Genomic DNA, 9,715 nt, shown 5'->3' on the forward strand with positions numbered 1-9,715 from the left:
TGTATTAATATCCGGCTCTATGGCCTAATGCGTCAGATTGCAAAGTCATTTGAACTGCAAGGTCGGTGGTTCAAGCTCACCAGCTTCTCATTGGAAACCTTATACAGAGTTGCAATGGGTCAAATTAGTCTCAACAGCACTTAACAGCAACAACATTATTGTAGAATTGTGTATTTATTTCTTCAATTTTATTAGAGTTTGGTTTATGTATTTTGAGGCTCTTTCATTGACAGCATAGAAATTTATTATGGCTGCCCTCTTTTCAAGTTGACCCTGTAATCATAATATAATGTCCTTCTTTATCTCTTATGCTGGTTTTTGCCTTAAAGTCTATTTTATCATAGATTAATATTGCCACTCTTGCTCATTTTTGATTGCCATTAACTTGGTGTATTTTTTTTTCTGTCCCTTGATTTCTAATTTATTTTTGTCTTTGTGTGTAAGCTGTGTCTCTTCTAGACAGCATATTGAAGGATTGTGTTTTCTTATCCATTCTGCTTCTCTCTCTTGACTGCTGCATTTAACCCATTGATGTTCAGCACACTTATTGATAGGCATGAACCGATTGCATTCAATTTGCTGTGTGTTTTTTGTTCCACATAATTTTCTGTGCTGAGTTCATTTTCTATGTGAATTTTCTTGTCAATATCTTCATTGTTGTTTTTTAAATGTTTACTAAACCTTATTGTTTTCCTTTTCTTGATTTGAAGTGAAGGTGTATTATTTTCTTTGAGGTTACCCTGTTATTTGCTAATCCCCCCCCCCTTTTTAAAGCAATCTGTTATATCATGAAATCTGCTTGACTTCTTCACCATTTGGAAGTTCTGTAACTACACTGTTCCTTCTGCTTGCTTTGTAATCATCGTAATATAAACTTATATCTCTTGTTCCCTATTTTCAGTCTTGCAGATTTGTTTCACTTTGGATACTTCTATATTTAAAGTTCTGATGTGACGCTATAGGATAAGCATGGGATCACAAATTGGTTTGAACTGCAAGGTCGGCAGTTCAAACTCACCAGCTGCTCCTTGGAAACCTTATACAAGGTTGCTGTGAGTTGGAACCAACTGAAAGGCACTTAACAACAACAACAATATTTAGATTAACTTCTGGATTGCATTTCCATGTATGTCAATATCTGATTGTCTGCTGTTGTTGGTTCTTAGTATTTACATAAAGTTAGATCAGTTATTACAGATTCCTTTCATTTCTGTTTATCTGGAAGTGTTCTAATTTCACTATCCCTTTTGAGCAACAGTTCTACCAGGCATATGATTCTTGGTTGGCAAGTTTTGTCTTTTGGAGTTTAGTATTTTTCTCCCCATTGCCTTCTTGCCTTCATGACAGTTTTTAACTGTCAAATTCCATCTTTCCTCATGATTGGCTTCTCTTACCCTTCTGTTTATACTTGTTTAATAATAACATTAATTTTTTTTCTTGATTATAAAAGTAATTCATACTCATAATTGAAATTTTGAAAAGTATTCACAATTATGTTGTTAAGTATCATGAAGTAGGTTCCGACCCATAGCGACCCTGTACAGGGTTTCCGAGGCTGTAAATCTTTATGGGAGCAGAAAGCCTCATCATTCTCCTGTGGAACAGCTGGTACTTTCGAACTGCCAAACTTGAGGTTAGCAGACCAATTTGTAACCACTATGCTACCAGAACTCCTTATTCTCTATTATAGAGGTAAAATAAAATTTCCACAGAATTCTCCTCCCTCCTGAAGGCCTCTTGTTGATGTGATTGTTCAATCCAATAAGCATTTATTGAGTACTTGCCATCTGCTATTTGGGCATCAGAACCCCTGGAATCAAATTTGCCCTTGACTTTTGGCCTCTCTATTTTTATGTGTAAAATATACTTTATTTCATCTTCACAACAACCCCATAAAGTGAGAATTATTATTTTGCACATGAGCAAACTGAAACTCAAAGTGTTTGTCTAATTTCTTAGCTGGTACTAAGATTAGAGGAGTCCTGGTGTGTTGCTGTAGGATAAGCACTGGGCTGCTAACCGCAAGGTCGGCAGTTCAAATCCACCAGCCACTCCTTGGAAACCCTACACAGGGTTGTTATGAGTCAGAGCTGACTCGGTAGCACTTAATAATGACTGGGATTAGAACCTAAGTCAGGTTTTCTCAAAGCCCACCCCTTCACCTCGACTGAACTCTTAAGTTGCCAAGCTCTAAAGGCTTGATCAGTTCAAGACAGCAGTGAGATTCTGACTCTATAAAAACAGTTTTATTTAGACCAGGTAACTAAGTTACACAGGCTGTGCACTCTCATCTCCGGAAGACGTCGTTTAGTTGTCTACATGAACAGCTGCCCCAGGAACTGAGTGATACCATTTGTAGTCAAGTTAACTCCAACTCACGGTGACCTTGTCTATGTCAGAGTATCACTGTGCTCCAGAGGTTCCTGTTTGCTTTATAATATTTTTTATTTTGGTGAACGTTTGCAAACAGGTTTATTGAGTGAATGAATGCTGGAGACACCTTGGTCTTATCTTGGTCAGAGAATCTCTATCCTGAGTTTAAAGAAGGAGACACAGGCCTGATTCCCCCAGGTGGCATCCTAGACCTATGACTTCTCAGGCTCCAGTGTTACCTTTGCAAAGGCAAGGTCTGGTTCCTCCTGCCTCTCTACCTCCCTACCCCCACTAGCCCCTGTATCCCCTCTGCACTGCCCTTGGGGCTGGGGAACAGCAAACTCTGCTGTTGGAAACCATGAAAAGAACAAGCTGTCTCTACCCACCACTTAATTTTGGAAAATGGGAGAAGGTGGGTCAGAAGATCACTCTGAGCTCTTGATTCAAGAGAAGAATTTCTCACTCACTAAGGTATAAAGCAGAAGGAGCCTGGCCATTCCATTTTAAATAGAGTCCTTCCAAATTACCATATTTCAAATTGAAATTACACTCACTCCCCCCTTGGCCCCTGCTCTTTCTTCTGAGTGGAGCCACAGTGGGGGACTATGAATTCCACTGATTAAAAGGAGCCGGTTACAGGTTTGCCACCAGCTAGTTCTAAAGAGAAGCATCCAATTTAAAACAGACAACATTTTCAAAGACTCCAGTCAAGTATTTCATCTCCTTAGCACTTTTTCCAACATGTCAGTGTTACCTGCAGTGGCGCTTCCTTTCTCTCACTCTCCCTTTTTTTTCTTTTTACCCAATATGAAATTTAGGTCAGTAATTGCATAATCCACAAAAACAACCCTGGCTGCTTCTTTTCCCTCCTTCCACCTCCAAATGGTATGTTTGGAAATACATACAAACCCAAACCAAACTCACCGCTGCCAAGTGAATTCTGATTCATAGCGACCCAGTGGGTCAGAGGGAAGCTGCCCCATGAGACTTCCAAGGCTGTAAATCTTTATGGAAGCAGACCGACACATCTTTCAGCTGATGGGTTCAAACTATTGACCTGTGGTTAGCAGTTGAGCACTTTAACCACTGTGTCACCAGGGCTTCTTTGGAAATATATGATTGGGCTCAAATGCTTCTCCAACTGACTTAAATGGTCTGAGTATAAACATAGGCTGGGAATGCTGCTGGAGGACCTGTAAGAAGAAAGGGTTTCAAAGTTGGTTATAGGATTCACAAATGAAAGCTTGCCACGCTCCCAACACAGGGATTTTTTTTTTTTTTTTTACATTAACTTCTGTGCCTTACCCTGTTACAAATTAACGGTGTGACCTCAGGAGAGCCACCAGCACTCTCTGGGCCCCGTTTTTGGTCTCAAAATGCAGGTGAGCTTGCTTCTCCCATGCCAGAGCCCTTTTGAGGCAAGTACTCATTTTAACAGGTTCTCCATGATCTGCCCTAGGACTTCAGGGGTGCTGTCTTCTCACTAATCAGCTGAGTGTGAATCTGTGTCTATTTGTTTCTCCAGTTGTCTTTATAAGAATGCCCAGATCCCAGGAAGATGGTGAGGGGGTGTCTGGAAAGAGGAGACCCACTCGCCCAGGGATTGGTCTCCTTCCCATATTTTATCAGGGACAACACGAATTTTCTTTGCCACAGAGACAGTGCTATCTTTTTAAATAAGAAAATAAATTTTGTGCTAGGGAGGGTGAGACATAGCGAATGTCTGGCTAGAGTCACACATAGGAGAAGAGAACCTCACTATGCCCCAGGCAGGCCTGTTCTGGAGAACTGGACTTCTGGCATTTGCCTGCTGAGCTTGACAAATGTTTTTCACTTTACAGTTTTCCATAGAAGTAAATAGGGGAGATAGGCATAGGAACAGCCACCCTGGTTTTGTCCAACAGATTACCTGGTTTAGTATTGCAGCCCAAGAGGGTACAAGGGATACAGTGGGGGGGGCTGTGGTCATTGATTCTCTGTGGGCTCACATTCTACAAGAACATAGAGCCGAAAGGAGAAAATTGAGGTTCATTCACTGTAGGTGACTTGACACATTCACACAGAAATTTACTGGGAGAGTTGGTAGGGATTCCTGACTTGTAGGCTAAGGTTATTTATTACCTCAGGGCCTTCATCCTAACTTGCTTTTCTTCATCCCTGTTTCAGAATGAATTTAACTCAGTTCATGGAGTACCTGCCTCAATCCAGTCACTTGAACACTGACAATAGAGAAGTGAATAAGTCACAGACTCTGACCTCAAACAGTTCACCATGGACCAGGGAGGATGTTTCTATAAAGAGAGGAGTACAGATTAGCATGATAAATTTAGGTTAGTCCCTCACCTGAGCACCCAGAGCACCAGCACCTTCCTTGATAAAAGAACCACTTTTTAAATATATAATACACTATATTATGGAGTCCTGGTGTGGCATTGAGGGCTGATGTGCTGGGCTGCAGTCGGTTTGAACCACAAGGTTGGCAGTTCAAGCTCATCAGCTGCTCCTTGGAAACCCTATATAGTGTCGCTATGGGTTGGAACCGACTTGATGGCACTTAACAACAACATTGTATTATAAGTGACTTCTCCTTTATATCAAGATCTTGGAAGACAAGGGCTAGCTTATTAATATGTGTATTCCCAATGCCTTGGTGGTACAATGGGTAAGTGCTCACCTACTAATCAAAAGTTTGACAATTTGAATCCATCCAACATTTGAAGCCACCCAGCAATGGTGCAGGAGAAAGACCTACCAATCTGCTCTCGTATGGATTTACAGCCTAGAAAACCTTATGGGGCAATTCTACCTCTATTGGGTCACTGTAAGTCAAAACCGACTTAATGACACCTAAATAACAAAAATAATGCCCAAGACAATAGCTAATGCATTGCTGTGGTGGTGGTGTACTGTGAGTCCGTTCCAACTCACAAACACCCTTTATAGGGTTTCTGAGGCTGTAAATCTTTGTGGGAGCAGAAAGCCTCATCTTTTCCTGCAGAGTGACTGGTAGATTCAAACTTGAGGTTAGCAGCCTAATGTGTAAGTGCTTACTAAATACTTTTGAATAAATAAATAAATGTCTCACTAATTTGGCAAGTTATTTAGCATTCATACGCCTCAGCTTCCTCATCTATAAAATAGGGATAAATATCTTTCAACTGTAATGGGCTATCATGTATTAGGCTGAGCCTCCTGCTGAGAACAGCTATAAAGCAGAAATAGAGATGAAGGGGCTTCAAAACATTAGTGGGAAAATTCCATTATCTTTTTTTTTTTTTTTTTCTATTATCTTTTGATTCCATTTTTCAATAAACTTTTTGAAGCCCTCTCATATATATTTCTGGTGGTGATGGTGGTGTGCCATGGAGTCGATTCCGACTCATAGTGACCCTTAATAGGGTTTCTAAGGCTGTAAATCTATACGGGAGCAGAATGCCTCATCTTTCTTCTGTGGAACAGCTGATAGTTTCGAACTGCTGACCTTGAAGTTAACAGCCCAACTCGTAATCACTGTGTTACCAGAGATCCCTTATATTGTAAGTACTTAAATATATATTTCATATACATATACATATATACACACTATAGATGTGCGTGCCTATAATCGTGTTGTTGTTAAGTGTTGTCAAGCCTGTGCCAATTCACAGCGACCCTGTATAAGGTTACCAAGTTGTGGCTAGTGGGTTGGAACTCTCTCTCTATGGAGAGAGCATCCTGGTGTGGTGCTGTAGGATAAGTACTGGACTGATAACCACAAGGTCAGTGGTTCAAACTCACCATCCTCTCCTTGGAACCAGATATAAATAAGGTCGCTATGAATTGGAACCAACTCCATGACACACAACAACATATATATACATATAGTTTTTGACAGTATTATCAGGAATAAGATAGTGACAATCTGAGTGGTCAAAATCCCAAGAGAAGGAAAAAGTAGAGAAAATAGTCCAACATCTGAAACCAGTTTTTCCCTCAAAGTATTTGCTGATTTCTGAGCAGCAGTCAAGAAGCTGAGCAGCTGAGCAGCTGAGCAGCAAGGGGGGGAGGAACTGAGAAGCTGAGTAAAGTCTCCAGTAGTCAGGTCTTGGAAGTTAAATACTAGAATTCAGTGTCCATTAGGGAGAAGTTGTTGTTTTGTGCCGTGGAGTCGGTTCCAACTCATAGCGACCCTGTACAGAGTTTCCGAGGCTGTAAATCTTTACGGGAGCAGAATTCCTCATCTTTCTCCTGTGGAACAGCTGGTAGTTTCAAACTGCTGACCCTGAGGTTCGCAGCCAGAAGAGGCCCTGGTTAATACACTGAAGAACAGCACCCTAGGAACAAGGATGAATTATTAATGACTCAACATATACGTCTGAATCAGGCCATTCCCAGACTCCATTAACCTGATCTGCCTCTATCCTAACTGCCATCAGAAGCAAAAACAAATTATCTCTGGAGAAAGATAACAACATCCAGAGTCTTGTAATAGCTCTACAGTTTTTCATACACAATCACTGGAATTAAATCCGAAACCATCAAACATATCAGGAACCTAAAACAGGATCAAACCCAAGAGTAAAAATAGACAAGAGAAACAGAATAGGAAATCTATCTATTGAAGTTATCCTCATAGACTTTAATATATACAACAAGTACAATGAGTATACCAATATCATCTAAATTTTAGGATTTTTTAGAAGATTAAATGGATTAATACATGTTTAATACTTAGACTAATGCCTGGTGAATAGTAAGCCTAATTTGAATACTTGTTAATATAAGTGAAATATTTTGGAGGTATGGATTCTGCTGGGGGAAATTATCAATAATTTCTTTGAGAGACAATTATTTGTCTGATAGACACTGTGTTAGGTGGTGTGAATACAAATAAGATAAAGTGTACAAGATGTTTGCAAGTGAATGAGGATAGATTATTTTTCAGCATGGGAAAACTGTATTAGATTGTTCTAGAGAGAAGAATCATAGCATTTGGGATCAATGTATCCAGACAAATAGAATGAAGAGGTAAACAATAGGACAAGCACATCTCCAGGGAGATGGCCTGTTGGAATCTGATGCCTCTATTCTTGGAGCCATCAGGGTGTGCAGAAGGGACATAATCTTTGAAGAAATCATTGGGAGTTGGTATTCTCTCCAAGTTGTAAATACTGCCTTCATTTTCTGGTTACCAATCTATAGACATCTGAGTTAAAATCTCAGGTGCGTTGGAAGGATGAGGTAGGCAGGTAGAGGTCAGAATCTGCTGAATGATCTGTTCGTGGAAAAGAATTTCAGGAAAGGCTTTAACAGGAGTTGGGAAAGAATCTGCAAACAAAATGAGAGTGTGCATAATTAGATGAGGGGTCAAGGGTAAAGTCTCCAATGATTTCTTCTTGCTCCCAAATAGAGAAGACTTGTCTGAATGGAGAAGGGCAGGTGGTCTCTAAGAACTACCTGTTCAAAATCACAGCCTTCCCCAAAGGGTTTACACTTGGAATGTCTCTCACTTCAACCCTCACCAAAGGCCCAGATACCATCAGTGTTCCCTACTTGGTCCTTGGTAATATTTCTATAGGGGATGTTGTTGTTGTTGTTGTTAAGTGCTGTCGAGTTGTTTCCAACCCAGAGAGACTCTGTGTAGGGTTTCCAAGGAGCGGCTGGTGAGCTGGAACCACCAACCTTGAGATTCAAACCGATTTGCAGTTCAGCACATTAACCCACAGTGCCATGCCAGGACTCCCTGTAGGGATACAGTGGTAGAATTCTTGCCTTCTGTGTGGGGAGACCTGGGGTGGCTTCTGAACTAATGCATCTTACTTGTCTGTCAGTGGTAGATTGTGTGTTGTTATGATGCTGAACAGGTTTCAACAGAGCTCCCATGCTAAGAGTAGCAAGAAAGGACTGGAGGTCTGCTTCTGAAAAACCTATGAATCACAATGGTCTGATCCCCAAATGATAATGAGGATGGTGCAGGACTGGGAAGTATTTTGTTCTGTTGTGCATGGGCTCATCACAAGTGGGCAAGGAAGACAACTCCATGGATGCTAAATAACAATAAAAAAGGGTTTTTGACTAGCTGGAAGAAAAGAAGAAAAATGTTTTCAAGGCATAAAATAATATACATAGTATTAATGATGGTACTGTGAGTTAGGCATTAGACTGCTAACCACAGGTTGGTGGTTCAAACCCACCAGTTGCTCCGTAGGAGAAACATGAGGCTGTTTGCTCCTATAAATATTTAGTCTTAGAAACCCTAGATGGGACCACTAGAAGTCAATATTGGCTCGATGACAGTGGGTTTGGTTGTTTTTTGTTTGTTTTTGAATGAATTATATTGGAATATATATATATAGTTAACAAAATAAAATTAGAAACCTAACTTTGGAACACATTAACATATGTGCATATTTATAAATTTCTTAAATAATTAGATCTAGTAGCAGATCTAATAACTATTATCCTGTTCAAATAGTGATGAGCATTAATAACATTCTGAAATATCAGTAACCACTGAAATGTATGAAAACATCTGCATTTTCTCTTTGTTAAAAAAATCTCAGGTACTGGTTTGTTTTCATCATTCATAGTAAAAGGAAATGCTACATTTCAATAAAAGGTTGCTGAAAAAGATGCAGTTTCTTGATTCATGGACTTCCTGGTTTCTTTGCACAGGTTCCCTGGGAGTCTGGAGACCCAGGTTCTAAAGCACAATGTGTGTGGATAAAGACAGTTTATTGCCCACACCCTTTTCCTATAATGAGCAGATGGGAAGGGCTCTAGAGCATAATATGATGATGCTCTTTCTGGTGCTCTAATATTATGCCATTCGTCTAGTCATTACTTTTGCCTAAACACCTCCAGTGTTTACATTTTCATTTTTACTACGTAATTTAGCTAAAATGCCATTAGACAATTATAACTAATGTTCTTAAAGTATAAAAGTAGTATCGTGGGAGTTCATTTTCAAGATTTTTTAAGGTACTTCCCAACAACCTCTTCCCTTTCATCATATCACTTTAGCTACTTTCTTATTTATCTACTTAGTGTTTTATTGTGGTGCCGGTGAAAGTTTACAAAGCAAATCTCTTCCCCACTCAACAATTTATAAACAAGTCATCTGGTGGCCTCAGCTGCAATCCTCTCAGTGTGTCAGTGCTCTTCCACTTCCACCCTGATTTCCCCGTTTCCATTCACCCATCTTTCAGGCCCTTTCCTGACTTCTGAATTTTACTTTGGGGCAACGGCTGGCCTTCTGGTCTTCTTGTACAGTTGAATGTTCTGGGGAGCATGTTCCTCAAGGGTGTTGTTTTCACGTTATAGACCTGCCTACTGCTTGGCTATAAGGTGGTCTCCAGGAGAG

This window comes from Chrysochloris asiatica, unplaced genomic scaffold (genome assembly GCF_000296735.1).
Source record: "Chrysochloris asiatica unplaced genomic scaffold, ChrAsi1.0 scaffold00008, whole genome shotgun sequence".
Lineage (NCBI taxonomy): Eukaryota > Metazoa > Chordata > Mammalia > Afrosoricida > Chrysochloridae > Chrysochloris > Chrysochloris asiatica.